The sequence below is a fragment of the Rutilus rutilus genome (assembly GCF_951802725.1).
Source record: "Rutilus rutilus genome assembly, chromosome: 1".
Classification (NCBI taxonomy): Eukaryota; Metazoa; Chordata; class Actinopteri; order Cypriniformes; family Leuciscidae; genus Rutilus; species Rutilus rutilus.
This window is the reverse complement of record NC_140209.1, coordinates 53,017,063-53,035,580: the sequence shown is the minus strand read 5'-3', so window position 1 is coordinate 53,035,580 and position 18,518 is coordinate 53,017,063.

Here is an 18,518-nt window from a genome sequence, read left to right as displayed (position 1 = left end):
TATACTTGACAATCACGTCCACCGATGTCTCGTTAAAATAAAAATGGAAATGCCCTTTTTGATCTTTAAGATTGAAATGTATTCTGTTTGTCATTGTCACAAAAATCATAAAGTATTTTTAATAAACTCAGAAATTCTCAGTGTATGTAAAGGATTGTTTGGCATAAAAAAAAATCTTTCACATTTGTCTTTTTATATTGCATTGCTTCAAAATGGTAATGACAGCTAATTATGTCAAATAATTGATGCATTATGATTGAAAATTAAACGAGTCATTAGTTGTTTTTTGTTTTTTGTTTTTGTTTTTTACATACTTTGTGGACACTTTTGAAATGAAATCTTTTTAATTTTACTAATTTAAAATAGGCAAAAAATACCCTCCATAACTCTGACTTATTATTATTGGATGAAGATTATTTATTATTTTTGGTATATTTTTTAAACTGATATTGAAACAACAGATCTATGGACTGTAAACACAGCACAAATCACTCTAGAGGACAACAGTGAACATATACTCAAGAACATTTTCATTTCACAATTTTGAATCCAAGTTCTAGCTCTTTATTGTGACCATAAACCTCTGAATTTGAATCCCAGCATGCCTGTGACATCCTGTCCTTTCATGTCTGTACTGGGCTGTGGTGGTGTTTAATTAAAACGTCCCTCTTAATTCAGTCTTGTTTTACCTTAATTTGCTTTAATGTATTCCACATTCTCCGAGCCGCTTGAAAAGGCAGCGCATGTTGCTGGTTTGATTGGATGAAATGTGGCATTTTTATGGGTTTAGTCGCTTTCTGTAGCATATGCCCTGAGTAATGATGCTGGAGAGGCCAATTACTACTTCTTCATAAACCTTGCCTTACCATCATGTGTTTTTATTTATTTAAAATGAACTTCTTATTTGCATCTTTTTTTTAAATAAGTCTCATATTTGCTCATTAAAAATGACATGAAGGTCTTGACCAGAATTCCAGACGCTACTTTTTAACGGTCCATCCATCAATCTCGTAGAAGGGCGTCTTCCGTCGGGTCAGTGGAGTACGTACACCTGCATTCATTTATGTCCTACCTTTATGCCAAGCTCTATTGATTATGAAGGAGGATATTGATCCACTCAAACTATAGACCTAATCGAGTTCAGCACGGGACGTGAACATGGACTATAGCCAATCTGTGTTTTACAACCGAATTACAGGGAAGAATTTGCATACACACTGAAAAAATAAATAAGTAAAATTGACTTAATTTATCTTTGGTAAGTTTTTGCACGCATATTCACATAGGGAATTAAGTAAACTCTACTTAACTCAGTTAAGTAAATTATCAAAGAAAATAAGTCATTTTTACTAAGTCAGAAAAAGTTTGAGAAATACCTATTTAATTGAAGTTTCCTTTGCAATACATTTCACTCAACTCAAGCAATATAACATTGAACTAAACCACACTTTTGAAATATTTACTTTAATAAGAAATTTCTTTTTTTTTATATATGATTTATTTATTGAATTTTTTACAACACCAAAGACAAACAATCAATATAAAAACAAAAATTAAATTAAATAAAAAAAAAAAGCACAAAAAACTAAACAAAAAAACAACAACAACATTAATACAAAAACACCAACACAAAATCCCTCACAGTACTAACAGGTTTAGTATAGTATATAATATATAACAGAGTTTTATGTCATAATACAGAAATAGGTCAGCCTTAACTAGGTCCAGCAAGTAAAGTTGAGTAACCTCAAAACTTAGAAAATAATGTGTGCTGCTAACGATAATACCAGTTGAAAAAAGAAAAACCACTGAAAGTGCAGGGTTGGGCGGTCAGTCAGACAGTTGAGACTGCATCCAGCTGCAGAGATTTAACATGCTCAAAAAAGGGTAACCAAATTCTTGAAAATTTAATCATGGAACCACGAAGGCAGTGTTTAATTTTTTCCAATTTAACAAAAAATAAGGCATCTTTTATCCACCGAGTATGAGAAGGGACTCGAGGACCCTTCCAGTTCATCAAAATGCAACGTCTCGCTAGTAGTGTAAGAAAAGCTACCAGCTCAGCGAAATGAGATGGCAATGAGTAATTAGGAGGTAAAACTCCAAACAAGCCAGTTAGCGGAGAGGGATGGATATTGACAGAAGTAATAGCGGAAAGTGAGTCAAAAACCGACTCCCAGAAAAGAGATAAAGCAGGACAAGTCCAGAACATATGAGTTAGATTAGCCGGTTCTAGATGACACTTGTCGCAGCTTGGATCAATGTCAGGGAACATACGGGCTAATTTACTTTTGGACCAATGTACCTTGTGGACCACTTTACACTGTAAAACCCCGTGGCGAGCACAAACAGATGACGTGTGAACACGTTTCAAAATCGAATGCCATGTTTCTGTCTCTATCTCTATATTAAGATCCCTAGCCCAGGTAATCCGCAGACTATCAGAATCCAAAGGGCAACATGTGAAAAAGGTATTATAAATCGTAGAGATGGCCCCTCTTTGATAAGGATTGATATTTGATATGGTATCGACAATGGTGGAGGGTGGGATCGAGGGGAATCCCGGAAAATGCTTACGGACAAAGTCACGGACTTGCAAGTATCTGAAAAAGTGGAACCTTGGTAAGTTAAAAACTTGAGTCAATTGTTCAAAAGAAGCGAATGTTCCGTCAATGTAAAGATGTTTAATGGAAATGATCCCGTGGTCCACCCAGGCCGCAAAAGCCTTATCAATGAGAGAGGGAGGAAAGAGGGGGTTAGAATGTACAGGGCATAGAAGAGGTGTTGACTGTAAAGTGAAATGCCGCCTGAGTTGACGCCAGATCTTAAGACAATTTTTAACTATAACATTACTGGAGAAGGTTAAAGGTGATAACGAGAGAGGAAGACACAAAAGAGACGTAAGCGAAGTGCTGCCACAAGCAGCCTCCTCGATCCTTAACCAGGGTGGAGGTTGATCGTTGGAACAGCACCAGATTAACATATTACGAACATTTGCAGCCCAGTAATAAAACAAAAAGTTAGGAAGTGCTAAACCCCCCAGCTCCTTAGTTTTTTGTAAAATGCCTTTCTGTATTCTTGGAGGTTTTCCATTCCAAATAAATTGAGAAATAGTGCAATCTAAAGAGTGAAAGAAACGCTTTGGAATAAAAACCGGTATGCATTGAAAAAGATACAAAAATTTAGGCAGTGCATTCATTTTTATACAATTTATCCTACCCGCAAGAGACAGAGGCAATAGAGACCAACGATGAAGATCTTCGGTCAATCGATCCAACAGAGGAGAGAAATTACAGTTAAACAGGTCAGAGTAGTTCCTAGTTACGCAGATGCCCAAATAGTTGAATTGATTTAATGATGTCTTAAATGGCAATTTTGAAAGAGGGTTACAAGCTATGGCTGCGGAATTTATAGGCAAGAGTTCACTCTTATGAAGATTCAGTTTATACCCCGAAATCTGCCCAAATTCCTTCAGTAGATCTAAAACGTGCGGTATAGATCTGTCTGGCTCAGAGACGAAAAGTAAAAGGTCGTCAGCATATAAAGACAGTTTGTGCACAGCGCCCCCTCTTATAATGCCCATCATTTGACTAGATCTAAGGGCCACTGCCAATGGTTCAATAGCGATGGCGAACAATAAGGGGGAAAGGGGACAGCCCTGCCGAGTACCACGTCCAAGGGGAAAATAATCGGAGTAATCATTGTTTGTGCGGACACGGGCCAAAGGAGAAGCATAAAGAAGTTTAATCCACGAGATAAATTTACAGCCAAATCCAAACTTTTTTAATGTATGGAACAAATAAGGCCACTCCACACGATCAAATGCCTTCTCTGCATCCATCGAAATAACCAACTCAGGGGTGGTAGAAGTTGAGGGAGAGTACATTATGTCAAATAGACGCCTGACATTGTGAAAAGAGTGCCTTCCCTTGACAAACCCTGTTTGGTCTGTAGAAATGATTGAGGGCAAAACAGCCTCTAGACGCCTTGCCAGCATTTTAGCTAATATTTTAACATCCGCACATAATAAAGAAATAGGGCGATAGTTACTACAGAGAAGGGGATCCTTGCCTTTCTTCAATAAAAGTGAAATGGTGGCCTGTCTTAAAGTAGGAGGGAGTATGCCGCATTGTAAAGATTCGTTAAACATATTTAGCAGTAGTGGGGAAAGTTTATCTGTAAATGCTTTAAAAAATTCAATAGGAAAACCATCAGGCCCCGGACATTTCCCATTCTGCATGGAGTGTAACGCATCTTTAATTTCGTCTACCGTAAAAAGCTCATCCATCCTAGAAGATGCCTCGGAGTCAATGGAAGGAATGTTTAGGGGCCCAAGGAAACTATCCAACTGAGCCTCATCAGATGAACACTCAGAAGTGTATAACAAGGCATAAAAATTCCGGAATTGGTCATTAATAGTTTGAGGGTTAATAGTTGTGCCATTGACCGTATTAATTTTTAAGATATGTTGAGCCGAGACAGATTGTCGGATTTGGTGAGCCAATATTTTGCCTGGCTTATCACCAGATTCATAATAGCTATGACGAGACTTAAGTAATGCTTCTATTGCACCGTCGGAAGCCAATATATCAAATTCAGACTTTTTAGTAAGCAATTCTTTTATAAGTTCGGGTTCAGGTGCATCCTCGCATCTGGACTGCAGGTCAGCCAATTCCCTAGAGATAGAGATACTCCTTTCAACAGTGTTTTTTTTCCGAAAGGCAGAGAAAGAAATGATCTCTCCACGTATATAAGCTTTGCATGCCTCCCAAATTGTTGATGCTGACACGTCTGAATTAACATTAGTAGAAATGAAAAGATCAATGCGACCATCAATATTTTTTATGAAATCCGGGTCAGTAAGAAGAAACGAGTTAAAACGCCACGGGGATCGCGTAAAGGACACACCAGGAAATAAGATATCAACTATGATAGTAGCGTGATCTGAAATAACTATAGGACTGTAGAAACAATTGTTAACAGAAGAAAGAAGCTTGTTGTCAATGAGAAAGAGGTCAATTCGAGTAAAAGTACCATGTACGGGAGAAAAAAAAGAAAACTGCTTATCACTGGGATTGAAGAAGCGCCATACATCCGAGACAGCATACTGCTCCATAAACAGTTGAATAACTTTAGATGATTTAGATGGAGAGATGGGCTTAGTGGATGAGCGATCGAGTGAGGGGTCTAGACAGCAATTAAAGTCTCCACCGAGAATAAGGTGACTAGACACTATATCAGGAATTGAAAAAAGAAAATTTTTATAGAAATCCTCATTATCCCAGTTTGGGCCGTAAACATTAGCTAGCGTCAGAGAAATGCCAAAAAATTTACCTGTAACAATAATAAAGCGACCATTGGGATCCGATATGATTTTAGAGACGGACAGAGGTACTGACCTATGCACTAATATTGCAGCCCCACGGGCCTTACTTGAAAATGAAGAATGGTAGAGTTGGCCTACCCATCCTCTACGAAGTTTAAGATGATCAGATGGTTTAAGGTGGGTTTCCTGCAAAAAAGCAATTTTAACGTTTAAATGTTTTAAGTGATCAATCACTTTATTGCGTTTAACAGGTGAATTAAGCCCCTTCACATTCCAGCTGACAAACCTCAACCCACCACTAGAAGCCAACTTGGCATTACAGTTTAACATAGAAAGGATAAGTTAAAGGCGATATAATCCAACAAATCTGCACCCATGACAGATTTACAGCAGCAGAAGAGAGGGAGGAGCAGGCAGCACACAAAATTAAAGAAAAAAGAAAAAAAGAGGGAAAACACGCACACAGAGCACAAGAAACCAAACACACACACAAACACAAAAACCATACTAACCCCAACCCGGTTGCTGTAGAGAACAAAAACAGCAACGAACACACCACCGATACAACGATCAGCGAATATTACTACTTCCCTAATACAATCGCACTGCCCCCACAAACAAGTGCAATTAAACCTTAAGAGAACAAGATAAACCATATCAAACAACTCGAATAAAACACATTGAAAGAAACAAGGCCTGAACTTATAAGACCCATGAGGTCATATATAGTCAACAGAAAATATACCAAAACAGCATTCACCTTAAAGCCGGTGTACGGTGCAAAGGTGCATGTTATAAGAAACTAAATACACAAGACTTAACGTTATATATATAAAAAAAAATAATAATAAATAAATAAATAAATAAATAAATATATATATATATATATATATATATATATATATATATATATATATATATATATATATATATATATATGCATAAAAAAAAACGAAACATGCATTTACCGTCCGTAATAAGGCAGGAAAAAGGTCAGCACCGTTTTAGCAACATCAGCCGCAGACTGAAAGTGCCAATTTGCTAGCTCACGAGTTCTTGTTTAAGTCCTGGTCCTGGATGAATTTAACAGCATCTGAAGCGGACTGGAGCCATGTTTTATCTCCGTTGGGTAGAGTGATGCGCAGTCTGGCCGGGTAAAGAAGTGCCGGCTTGAACCCGCGCTTGTATAGCTCCGTCATGGGACCTCTGTACTCGGCGCGCTGCTTCACCACGTCGGGGCTGTAGTCGTCAAACAGACGAATCGTATGGCCTTTATAAAGCAGGACACCCCGTTTACGAGCCTCGCGAATTACGACGTCTTTAACTTGGAATCGGTGGAAACGCAAGATAACAGGCCGCGGTCTTCCTCCCGGAGCCGGCTTAGGAGCAAGGCTCCGGTGCGCACGATCTAACTCAGGGGGCGAAGTGAGGACCTCCGTACCAAGAACATCAACAAGTAGTTGAGAAAAGAACGTTGATGGACGAGGACCTTCAATCGATTCAGGTAGGCCTATAATCCGAATGTTTTGACGTCTGCTACGTCCCTCCAAATCAGCTACTTTGAGTTTGAGCAACTCGTTGTCTTTCTGCAAAGCGGAGTAGGCGCCCTCGAGATGCTGAAGTCGTTGGTCAACTGAAGTGGCGTTAACTTCCAGAGAATCAATGCGTTGCCCGTGATCAGTAATGGTGGAATGAATGCTGTCCAGTGTAGATGCAAGAGACTCGAATGAGGATTTAAAATCAGCCGAAAGGGCCTCTCTGTGTTCATCCAGTAGTGAGCTAATGTCAGCCATGGAAATGCTAGCCGTTGGAGAACCCTCCTTATCTTTTTCTGCGTGTTTTCCTTTAGCCTTAGACATGATGAAGTGTTCCGAGCACTTACAAACAGTTTATTATACTTTTGTTGACAGTATAAATTAAAATTCGAAGGTTTGGCAAGAAAATTAAAAATGAAACGGCGGGAGCAGGCTGAGCGCGCGACTATTCTGCACTCCTCATAACCGGAAGTCCCCCAATAAGAAATTTCTAAGTAAATATCACAATAGATATTGTGTGAGACTCCATATTTACATAATAATAAACGATATATCTTACCTGAACACAGAGACCTCAATACTTACTACAATACACAATGACGGTAACATTTGATGGATCGTTTTTTATATGAATGTGTCATTTTGAGTAGGAAATTAACTCCAAATGTCACAAAATGGCAAGTTACTAATCCTAACAACACAAGCAATGATAAAACTGTGTAAATACAGCTGGAAAACAGTGAAAAATCAACCTAATTAATTATTCAAGGCCCAGTGCATGATGGGAACGCCAGTATCAAAAAAGTTGAGTAATCTATCTATAAATTACAGAAACGTCTGTCTGTCTGTCTTGTCTGTGAGTGTGTCTGTTATTCGCATATCTCTCGAACCGTTAGTCCGATGGATTTCAAACTCGACAGGTGTCTTGCTACGGGCACGAGTAAGTGCAGTGCCAAGTTTGACGTTGTTTGGATGAGAAATGCAAAAGATATCGTTAAAAATGCCAATAAAAGAAGCCCCAAGAAGGTTGTGGTTTAAAAATAAACATTCTGACATTAGAGGGTTGTATCGGTCAAAGAAGCCCCAAGAAGGTTGTGGTTTAAAAATAAACATTCTGATATAAACACTCTGTCAGCTACACTGTTTACTTCGGAATATTAGATTTTATTCACGGCCATCATTTGTAGTAACCTATTCACAAACTGTTTGCTCAAGTGTAGCGTTTTTTCGGAGTTCACTGTGTAGCCTGCTCCCTGAATCGTCGAGTTCACTGTGTAGCCTGCTCCCTAAATCGTCGCGCTTATCCATTTGTGGATGTTAACTGAATCTGTAAGTCACCTACGCTGTTTACTTCTGTATATCATATCTATCTATAAATTATGGAAGGTCTTTCTTTGTGTGTGTGTGTGTGTGTGTGTGTGTGTGTGTGTGTGTGTGTGTGTGTGTGTTATTCGCATATCTCTCGAACCTTTAGTCCGATGGATTTCGGACTTGACAGGTGTCTTGCTACGGGCATGAGTAAGTGCAGTGCCAAGTTTGACGTTTGGATTAGAAATGCAAAATATATCTTTGGCTTTTGCCACTCTAGCCGCTGGCCACTCCCCCTCTCACACTGCACACTGAGTGAGCACAGCCCAGGACCAGAGACAGAGAGGGTCGAAGAAAGCAGTGGCGCTTAAGTAGCGTTTTCTCTGAGTTCATTGTGTAGCCTGCTCCCTGAATCGTGTAGTTCAAATTTTCCACATTTATTGTATGTCAGTATCAGTATTTCCTTTCTACCATGCACAAATAAAAAAGTCACTGAACTTTTGCTGTGTAATTGTAACAGTGAACACTCAAATACACCAAACCAACAATTACTAAAAACACACACAAAAACTGATTTTGCACGGTCACTTTGCACTGCTCCCTGAATCGACGCGCTTATTCATTTCTGGATGTTATCTGAATCTGTAAGTCAGCTTTGCTGTTTACTTCTGAATATTATATTTCATTCTGGTGCGCTTAAAGGGATAGTTCACCCAAAAATGAAAATGCTGTCCTCATTTACTCACCCTCATGTTGTTCCAAACCTGTATGATTTCCTTTCATATTTTAAAGAAGGTTGGTAATTAAACAGTTGCTGGTCCCCATTGACTTCCATAGTATTCTTTTTTTTCCTACTATGGAAGTCAATGGGGTCCATCAGTCGTTTGGTTACCGACTTTCTTCAAAATATCTTCTTTTGTGTTCAGCAGAAGAAAGAAAGTCATACAGGTTTGGAACAACATGAGGGTGAGTAAATGAGGACAGCATTTTCATTTTTGGGTGAACTATCCCTTTAACGTTATCGCTGCTGTGTAATAGTAGCCTATGCTATTCACCAACTAAACATATCCTATTCAATGCGTTCACAGTCTCTTTCACCGGCATCATTTGTAGTTGCCTATTCACAAACTGTTTGCTCAAGCATAGCGTTTTCTCAGAGTTCACTGTGTGCTTTCTACCATGCACAAATAAAAATGTCATTGAACTTTTGCTGTGTAATTCAGCACTCAAACACACCAAACCAACAATTACTAAAAACACACACAAAAACTGATTTTGCACGGGCATTTTGCACTAGTTACTAAAAACACACACAAAAACTGATTTTGCACGGGCATTTTGCACTAGTTACTAAAAACACACACAAAAACTGATTTTGCACGGGCATTTTGCACTAGTTTGACTTAATTACAACATTTAATATTTACGCTTTAAATTCTACACGCTTGAATTAAGTGCTAATAATAAAATTTACTTAGTTTTTTTTTATTCTTGCCTGAACTAACTTTTTCATGTAGAAATTACATTGTTTTTTTTTTTGTTTTTTTTTTCTGTAGTATTTACTTCACCACAAAATATTTTTTATCAGTGCAGAAAGAATTTCTTTATGCAAGAATCATTTATGTTGCTTATGCATCATATTCATATTTCTTCAAGGTTAACCTACTTAGAACAAAATAGATAATATGTTTGACTTAAAGTAAATATCAGATGAAAAATATGGAAGTTTTTGTGTTTAATAAAGATTGATAAGGACTTCAGCTCACCAGATAGTGTTGTAAACTGGCTGTTTACATGCAGACCATCTCACCATCTATTGATCAACTGTGCGACAGCTGCCGCTAGAGTATTGCAAAGCCAGAGCCAGGACAACATGTCATTGTTTGATTTATGACTGTGCTTCTCTACACGACACTGTATTAAAACCGTCTTAATCATATTCTGCATAGAGGTTTGAAATGCTTTTTATCAGAAAGTGTTGATAAGCACAGGTAGTGACCCATGAGATTCGTTTTTAGGTTCACCTGTACACCTGAAAATAAAAATGAATAATGACTATAGTTCCACACACGGCTGTATAATATGTAATGTGGAGTTGACAGTCATGGACATCATCATCTACTTTCATTAGGCCAGAAGAATAAAGCATACGAGTTTGGAACACCTGGAGTAAACGATGACTAAACTTTCATTTTTGGGTGAACTATCCCTTTAAGAGGATAGTGTGTGTGGTAAACCCTACATTATGGGGACAACATGTCGCCACAAACATGGCAATATCGGAAATGTTTTGGTCCTCATGAGGAAAACAGCTTATAAATTATCCTACAGTAAGTTATGTTTTTTGAACATGTAAATGCAGAAAGTTTTCTGTGATGGGTAGGGTAGAGTGGGGGAAAACGCCCCCCTTAAGGAAAATGTGACATTACAGTGAAACAAAACATAAATGTGACTAGAATTGCCATCCCGGTTTTGAGTGACTATGGCAGGAGTTATTCACCAAATATTAAAATTGCTCAGCCTTCATAATTAATTAGTATTTCCACTGAAAATATTTTTGTACAAAGGGGGCGTTTTGCCCCAGCGGTGGGGTAAAACGCCCCCCAAGGTGGGGTAAAATGCCCCCTTTCTTACCAACCAGTTTGCTTCATAGATAAACAGCAAAATTAACAGACAATAGTTTTTAATCTCTAAAGGTAAAAGGCAAGTAATGTATCAACATGTATATATATTAATATTTATTTCAGAAATGTTCAAAATAGGCAAAATTATTTTAGTTTAATAATTAGTTTTAGTTTTTAGGGCATAGTTTCTCTATCATAATTACTATAATAAAATTATTTTTATTATAGGGCGTTTTACCCCTCAGCGTAGGGGGCGTTTTACCCCACAAGCTATGAGTTTTTTAAAATAATGTTTAATTTTTTAAATATAATTATATTCCTTATAAATAATATATGATCTCAAACTACAGACTTCACTATTCATCTATCATACATCACTGTGATATCCTGCAGAACAATATTCTCTTAAACACTTATTTACTAATATCTGGAAATTATAGCATTTACCATGTAATCCTCTTCTCTTCAAATGTGTCGCTGGTGTCAGCTTATCCATAGAGATTTGTATATCCCCGTTATCAACGTAGTGCATAGCAACAGTAAAAATGTATTTTGACTACTTTTAGTGGTTATTTTGGGAAAAACAGGTGGGGGGCGTTTTACCCCAGGGGGGGGCGTTTTCCCCCACTCTACCCTATAGGTTTATGGTTAGGGGATAGAAAAGTTTGTACGGTATAAAAATCATTGTCAATGGAAATTCCCCATAAAACATGAAAACACAATATGTGTGTGATTTCCACCTGGCCACTAAGATTTATGTCTGTGTTCACCTGTAAATCAAGTCAATGGGTTTATATGACTTTTCCGATAAATAATATTATTCTTAAGGCATTGCAAATCGATGATTGATGCTTAATGTTTCTGTTCATTGTGGCATTAGTCGATTGTTCATTTTGATAAATAATAACTAAACTGAACTATTGATTTTGCTGTTCCCAAGTGAATTACTAGATCAGCAGATTCATTTTTTATTATTATATATGACCGCTCTATGGTTTTTATTGATTGATATTGAGTTTTTTGGGTTTTTTTTAAACAAATGTATTGCATTGGGTTGAATTAACTTATTGCTCTCAACGTTGATGGATGTTTTGGGACTGGTGTAAAAGACTGGTGTTTATTCCAGACAGTTAAACCAGTCTTGCGGGATACAAGCGCACATGGACCGTATCTGATAATGTATCTGTTACGCATCTTATGATCGATCGTAGGCTTTTTACCTCAGTGTCATGAGATTTTCTTTTAGACATGAATTTTTGAGCTGGGGGCGGTATTATTTTTAGATGTTTGTATTTTGATGAAAATATCCTTGACATATAGTCAATATTTCAACATGTCATAATTCATTTTAGTCAATTTTACTGACTAAAACGGCATCTAATATGGCCTATGGATGAAAATAGTGTGTTGTTACAGAAAGAGCGCAACGTTGTTCAAGTTCAAGTTCACAAGACTCAACTAATCTCTGCAATTCTCCATCTGTGATCCTTGGAGAGTCTTTGGCCACTCAAACTTTCCTCCTCACCCGTGCATTAAGACAATATAGACACATGTCCTCTTCCAGGCAGATTCATAACATCTTTAGTTGATTGGAAATTCTTAATTATTGCCCTGATGGTGGAAATGGGGATTTTCAATGCTTTAGCTATTTTCTTACAGCCACTTTCTATTATTTTTGATGGATTAAGGGAATTTGGCCTTTGTGTTTCCTCATATTTAAACTCCTGTGAAACAAGAAGTCATAGCTAGACAACTTCATGTTATAGTAACCCTGGTGTGCTAAAAAAATAGGAATATATAAATGGGAATATACTTCAGTGATATTTACTAAAAAAAAAAATTCTAGGGGTGCAAATAATTGTGTCCAACATGTTTTGGAGAAAAACAATTATTTCATAATGTGATTTTCCCCCCACTTTCAATTCTTTTACTTCAATGAAAGGTTAGATTTTTGCAAAAAAAATTAATGAAAGATCAAAAGGATAAACAATGCAGATTTATTTTTACAGCCATCTTTGATCATATTCACCAGGGGTGCCAATAATTCTGACCACAACTTGAAGTGCATTTGGGTGAGTTAATTAACCTGCTAACAAAGTGCTTTATAGTTTACCAATATTTGCTGTTCACCATTGACTATGATTGGACTATTTGAAACTATTATATGCTATATATTTATGAAACTATATATTTCATCTTTAAAAGATGATTCTTAATATATTCTTAATAGGCCTATGTCAAATTTTCTAAACTCTTTTGATTATCGTCAGTCAGAGCGAGCATATAGGAAAATGGATTTTTAAAGTTTGGCCTATTCTGAATCTTTAAAGACTGACTTACTATTAGCTCTGATGTTGGTAATCACTGGTATATGCTTTTTTTGAAGCCACCAGCCCTCATAATTTCAACTTACATAATCATATTTAACAGTGGAGTTCCTGGTGGGAAAACTGCAAAGAAATCATTTTGCAAAATTCTACCAAAAGACCTCTGCAGCGCCCGTCCATGGCTCTGTATGCCATCATAATAGAATTAAATGAAACAATCAAGATGAAATTGAAGTGCAGACCTTCAGCTTTAATTCAGGTGTTTGAACAAAAACATCATGTGAAACGTTTAGGATTTGCAATCATTTTTAGACACAGCCCTCCTATTTTCAGGGGCTCAAATGTAATTGGACAAATGAATATAACCATGGATATCACCAAAGACTGGGTTTCCTCCTTTGTGATGCTTTGCCAGGCCTTTACTGCAGTTGTTTGTTTGTGGGTCTTTCTGCCTTTAGTGTTGTCTTCAGCAAGTGCTTGATCGGGTTGAAATCAGGTGACTGACTCGACCGTTGCAGAATATTCCACTTCTTCGCCTTCAAAAACTCCTGGGTTTTGCAGTATGTGTTGGTCTTTGTCCATCTATACTGTGAAGCACCGTCCTTTCAACTTGGCCACTCGTGCCACTGGAAGTTTTAAAGATGATGTTATATGCTTTGATCATGAGCTGCTCCAAGCCTTCTTGATGTTAGTTTCATCCGTCCAAAAATGCTTTTCCAGAACTGGTCTGGCTTTTTTCAAAGTCTAATCTGCCCTTTCTATTCTTGAGGTATATGAGTGATTTGCATCTTCTGGTGAACCCTCTTTATTTGCTCTCGTGAAGTCCTCTCTTGATTGTTGACTTTAACAATGACACGTCTACCTCCTGAAGAGTGTTCTTCACTTGGCTGTATGTTGTGAAGGGCCTTTTTATTTACCATGGACGGATCCTGTGTGATCATCCACCCCCAGCGATGGGACGTTTCACTCGCATGGAGCGCTCCTTTGACCGCACGATACGGGTTCAGCTTCCAAATGCAAATGTCACACTTAGGCTGTGTCCAAATTCAGGGTCTACATCCTTCGGAGTACTCATTTGAAGGATGTTACGTCACAGCGCCGCGACGAAGGCTGTCCAAATTCGTAGGATCCTTCAAATGCGGCCCACAAATACGTCCTCCTTTTCCCCGAATTGGAAGGATGGGTGTGGTGGATCCTTTCCCGTCCTACCTATCCCATAATTCTTTTCGGCAGAGCGTAATGGCGGACGAAGCGAGCGGTAGCGGAGTGGGAGAGGAGTATGCTTTTCGATGTAAGTTTTTTAAAAACTGGCTTTTCAAAAAAAATAAATAATAATTTCAGTGGTTGAAATTTTTTATTTTTATTTTGTTTTATAAGGAATGGCCAAAGCTCAGGCTTGTCATGTATTTGGCTTTTCATTCTTGGATAAGAATTGTGAACACCCCCATACTGAGATATAATTTAATTTTCACATTAAATTAAATAAAGTTTTCTTATTGTGGGAAAAGCATATTCTGTCATTGACCCGATTTTAGCAATAACAAAGATAACTGATGGATCCTTTATGGTAATACATATGATATGGTACAACTACAGTGCAATGCAAATAGTAAATATAAGATAAAGTGAGAGGTAGGCTAATAGTAAATAGTTTAGTCAATAAAATAAACAAACAGTATACAGCAAATAAAATAGTAATGAAAAGTATAATTATATAATAGATCATAAGTACTAATATAATAATAATAATAATATATTGATAATAGCATATAGTTTATGTATAATACTATAATAATAGCAATAGAATATGAAATATCAATTACAGAATATAGACAATAAAAAATAAGTTAAATAGTTACTATGAAGAGTAAAATAATTTAACAGCATAACTATAATAGATTGATAATCGCAAGTGGTATATTATTATAATAACAATAATAAATAATGTAAATTTATACATTTTAACATATTATTACATAGGCTATATAAAATAAAATGACGCAACCCTGTCTCTTTTTGTTAAATTTCAGTTTTTAAAAGGTATAAGAAGCTACAAGTCAAGAAATAAAGTAAATGATTCAGTCAAACACAGCAGGCTACACCGTTAAAGTTAAATAAGCCTAAATATATAAAGTTATGAAACTTCACTTTGCCCTCAGCCACAACAATCTGCCAAGGAACAAATTAGATTAATTAAACCAAAGATCGCCCGTTAGATATACACAAGACGAATTATTCTCACTAGACTGACAGCGGCGAACGTCAGAACGGCACTAGCCGAGGCAAGGCTGTTCTCGGCGGGGTACATGAGCGCTGAGCGCCCGGTGATCCCTGGATCTCACAACTCCGAAACCGTCAGATAACATTTTTAAAATGGCGCTCTCTTTATAAATAAACCACAGATTTGAGCTTTAAACAACTACATTGTCGACTGAAAAACTCTTAAAACTACATTTCGTGACACAGTAACATTAGTATTTTTAAATTTCGCGGCCTTTTCTCCGCTGAAAATATGTGAAAGAAGGGTAGGCTGTCCAAATTCACAAACACCGACTTCCGGGCTTTGCGGTCGTCGGAGGACCCCTCCTCCTTCAACCGGGTAGGAAGGATCCTAAGGAGGATGCAGACCCTGAATTTGGACACAGCCTTAGAATCAACTCCAGACCTTTTATCTGTTTAATTGATGAAGGAATAGCTCACACCTGTCCATGTCCAATTACTTTTGGTCCCTTGAAAAAGCAGCAGCTGAAATAAAGAAGGATCAGGTGCTTACAGCATCAGTGGAGATGTGGAGAGAGAGAGAGAGAGAGAGAGAGAGAGAGAGAGAGAGAGAGAGAGAGAGAGAGAGAGAGAGAGAGACGAGGAGGAAGAGAGAGCTGCATTTGATCTCAGTGATAAAGCTCGCTGCATGTATGTGCCCTGCATGGACAATGAGGACACTCTTTCACTCAAACGCTCTGTTATAACTCTGTCACAGCACTTGACCATTGACCGATGCTCATTCACACAAATAATTCGGTAGTTGAGTCATGGAACTGGTTTTACATTTCTCGTAAAGAGTAGATGATAAAATGGGCAAATCAAGCCTTTTGTTTAATTGATTTAATTATGCCCTCTTTAGAGCATTTAGAGCATCCGTCCCAGTTCACCCAGAGCGTGTTTTTGCATGCCACTGTGCTGTTTTTATAGTTTTTTCTTTGTAAACAAACAAATTAATAATTTTTGACAAATGTAAAAGGCACTTTCCCACCAAAAATGAAATGAATAAGCGTCAGGCTGAAGGGAATGCAAATTCACGTCAGTGCAGAGAGGGCACAGCAACAAACAAAAGAATGAAACACAAATATTATTTATATCTAGTCATTTTCGCTTGATTTGGATCATGAAAGATCAGCAGCGAAAACATTGACAAATAAAGTGATATTAAATACATAAAGTCTATTTCTGTTATTTAACATTTATTGCCGGTTTGCATAAGTAATAAGTAAGAGTAAATGCTCTCGTTTAGTATAGATTAACAATAAGCATCATGTTCACACAGCACACACAACGCCTCTGCACTTACTCACGATTTCTCTCAAGGAGAGCTGTCAGACAATACATGGGAAAACAAAGTAACTTGCGTTACTTATTTGAAAAAGTATTCAGATATTTTGTTAATGCATTACTTATTACTTAATCTGATTATGTAACTTACATTACATTACACTGGTCTTAAGCTAAAATAGTTTTCCCCTTCGACCTCCCCAAAACACATCTGATCAACCCCAAACCATGCTATTTATTACTATTTTTAACCTTTTGCACTTTGTGTTTTTTTGGCACACTGCGGTTGACATTCTGTTTATGGCTGAACTGTTGTGTCTGCTTCCAGTTGACTGGGATGGCTGTAACAGGGCAATCATTTACTGGCTTGTTGGAAAGGTGGCATCCTGTGACAGAGCAATTTTGACCTTGATTGTGTGGGTCATTGTAAGTGTTAATGGATGTTAATTGCTGTCAGCCGACACATCCTCTATTAGAACGTTTTTGGACATTGGCCACTGTAAGTTGGTACTCTGCGGTTAGTTAACACGTCTACCACCCTAAATACTGTACATACGATTTGTTCCAAAACCTAGTGAGCTGCCGGTCAGCAGCCTAAAAAGAATTGGAATTAGATTCTAACAAAGTTAGCATGTTGCTAAGTAATGATGTTGCAAGCATAACATTTGATTAGATATGCATATGTTTTAGAAAATAATCCATTTGTATTGATGTCATCACAGTGCGTTCTAGGATTCACATGCAATGCTGCCTTAGATTTTTGGCCAAAAGGAGCAGCGTAATGTTTCTGCCAACCTTTTGGATTGGTCTATACATTGTATAGGTAGGCAGCTTGGGTTTTGAAACAAAGTTATAAAGTCTGAATTTCTCAAGGGTCAGGGTTCCCTAACATTTAATTGCAACATAAAAATAAAAATGCAAGATGAAAACTTTGGGCAGTTTAGAGAGTGTCTATGTGCACCTCATCCCTGGATTCCCCATTCCTCTTGAGGGCCTCCATCTGGGCTGGTGCCGCTTCAGAGAAAACATTTGGATTGATGTTGTCCGACAGAAGGGTCAAACCGACAGCCTCAAGCTCATCATGTCAAGCTCGGGTATTAATAGTTTTGCCCTAAATAAGCAAACAAGACAGGTTTTGTCTGTATTGATGGTACATAGCAGACTGCATATTTGTTTCTCCGTCTGCACAGTAAAGTCTAGACACTGAACAATTTTTTTTATGTAGAAACAATTTTCTCTCAGAAATAGCTAGTAAATTACACAAATAATTACAAAGAAACACCAAATTAGCACATGGAATTAATTTTGGAGGATAAAAGACTGAATTTGGTAGTTCAAGGTCACAACATGCTGACAGGGCATCTATTGATTGTAAAGTTCACACCTCTAAAGGAGCGTTTAACCTTTGTGTTTAACCTCTCTTTGTGCTGATCTTATTAATCTGTTCGATTATATCTTTCGCTGCTATCTCTGAGGAAAGATTATGCAAAACGTGTATTCAGTGAGCAGAATGCACATGACACGTATGGCAATATCAAAGCTATTTCAGTGGCTTCTAAGCAGACGTTTGATTAATTTTATTCATGTAAACATTTGGGCACAAAACAGTTTTCAGATCTGAAATGTTAATGCTTTCAAAAGGTATGTTGGTTGTCAAAATAAATCTATTTTTTTACAGAAAAACAAAGTAGATCAGTCCTGACCCTTCTTTTGGAACAACAGATGTTTATATAATTTCACCAGCCTGTATGTGAGATTGGATAGAAGCTCCCATATTGCCAGTCAAAACACAATTCCTGGCCTCAATTAAACCTTCCTGTCAACGTCTCCTAACAGGTCCTGTGTCAAATAT